We start from the raw sequence: 1,993 nt of genomic DNA, 5'->3' as shown, positions 1-1,993 counted from the left end.
TAATCATCACATTGACAAGGGTTGAAATGAAGGGAGAAAATGCTAAGGGCAGCCAGAGGGAAAAGTCAGGTTACCCACAAAGGGAAGCCCATCAGACTCACAGCAGATCTCTCAGCAGAAACCCTACAAGCCAGAAGAGAGTGGGGGCCAATATTCAACATCCTTAAAAAAAAGAACTTTCAACCTAGAATTTCATATCCAGCCAAACTAAGCTTGATAAGCGAAGGAGAAATAAAGTCCTTTACAAACAAGCAATTGCTGAGAGATTTCGTAACCACCAAGCCTGCCTTACAGGAGCTCCTGAAAGAAGCACTAAACATAGAAAGAAACAACCAGTACACTTCTTCTCCGATAAAACACCAAATGGCGGATGACACCAGTGCAGCGGGGGAGCCCAGAGGCCCCGGGGGCCCTGGGATGGGGAACCGTGGTGGCTTCCACGGAGGTTTCGGCAGTGGTATCTGGGGCTGGGGTTGCAGCTGTGGACAGGGCCAGGGCCGAGGCTGCGGAGCTCATGGAGGCAAAGCCGAGGATACAGAGTGGATGCCTATCACCAAGTTGGGATGCCTGGTCAAAGACATGAAGATTAAATCTCTGGGGGAGATCTATCTCTTCTTTCTGCCCATCAAGGAACCTGAGATCATTGATTTTTTCCTGGGGGCCTCTCTCAAGGATGAGGTTTTGAAGATTATGCCAGTGCAGAAGCAGACCCGTGCTGGCCAGCGCACCAGGTTCAAGGCATTTGTTGCTATTGGAGACTACAATGGTCACATCGGTCTGGGTGTTAAGTGTTCCAAGGAGGAGGCCACTGCCATCCGTGGGGCCATAACCCTGGCCAAGCTCTCTATTGTCCCCGTGTGCAGAGGCTACTGGGGGAACAAGATTGGCAAGCCTCACACCGTCCTTGCAAGGTGACAGGCCGCTGTGGCTCTGGGCTGGTGTGCCTCATCCCCGCGCCCAGGGGCTCTGGCATCGTCTCAGTACCTGTGCCCAAGAAGCTTCTCATGATGGCTGGTATCAATGACTGCTACACCTCAGCCAGGGGCTGCACTGCCACCTTGGGCAACTTCGCCAATGCCACCTTTGATGCCATCTCTAAGACTTACAGCTACCTGACCCCCGATCTCTGGAAGGAGGCTGTATTCACCAAGTCTCCCTATCAGGAATTCACTGACCACCTTGTCAAGACCCACACCAGAGTCTCCGTGCAGAGGACCTAAGCTCCAGCTGTGGCTACAACATAGGGTTTTTATACGAGAAAAATAAAGTGAATTAACATTGCAAAAAAAAGAAAGGAACAACCAGTACAAGCCACTCCAAAAATGTACCAAATGGTAAAAAGGATCCACACAATGAAGAAACTGCATCAATTAATGGGCAAAACAACCAGCTAGCATCAAAATGGCAGGAACAAATTCACACATAACAATGTTTACCTTAAATGTAAATGGGCTAAATGCCCCAATTAAAAGACGCAGACTGGCAAATTGGATAAAAAGTCAAAAACCATCAGTGTGCTTTATCCAGGGAACCCATCTCACATGCATGGCCACCCATGGGCTCAAAATAAAGGGATATAGGAAGATTTACCAAGCAAATAGAGAGGAAAAAAAGCAGGAGTTGCAATCCTAGTCTCTGATAAACTAGACTTTAAACCAACAAAGATCAAAAGAGACAAAGAAGGGCATTACACAATGGTAAAAGGATCAATGCAACAAGAAGAGCTAATGATCCTAAATAGATACACACCCAATACAGGAGCACTCAGGTACATAAAGCAATTTCTTAATGACCTACAAAGAGACTTAGACTCCCACACAATAATAGTGGGAGACTTTAACACCCATTGTCAATATTAGACAGATCAACGAGACAGAAAATTAACAAGGATATCCAGGACTTGAATTCACACCTGGACCAAGAAAACCTGATAGACATATAAAGAACTCTCCACCACAAATCCATAGAATATACATTCTTCTCAGCACCACAT

At 46.8% G+C, this 1,993-nt stretch overlaps 1 pseudogene across 1 annotated transcript; it reads left to right on the top strand.

Annotated features, from left to right (window-relative positions):
* Positions 1-363: 363 nt before the first annotated feature.
* LOC108298115 lies at positions 364-1,244 on the top strand (annotated as a pseudogene). Its single transcript, XR_001822452.2, has one exon. The product of XR_001822452.2 is annotated as a 40S ribosomal protein S2-like (transcript).
* Positions 1,245-1,993: the final 749 nt, after the last annotated feature.

This window comes from Cebus imitator, unplaced genomic scaffold, assembly GCF_001604975.1.
Source record: "Cebus imitator isolate Cc_AM_T3 unplaced genomic scaffold, Cebus_imitator-1.0 Scaffold888, whole genome shotgun sequence".
NCBI classification, from domain to species: Eukaryota; Metazoa; Chordata; class Mammalia; order Primates; family Cebidae; genus Cebus; species Cebus imitator.
The sequence above is the reverse complement of the archived record's forward strand: the minus strand, read 5'-3'. Positions and strand labels throughout refer to the sequence as shown.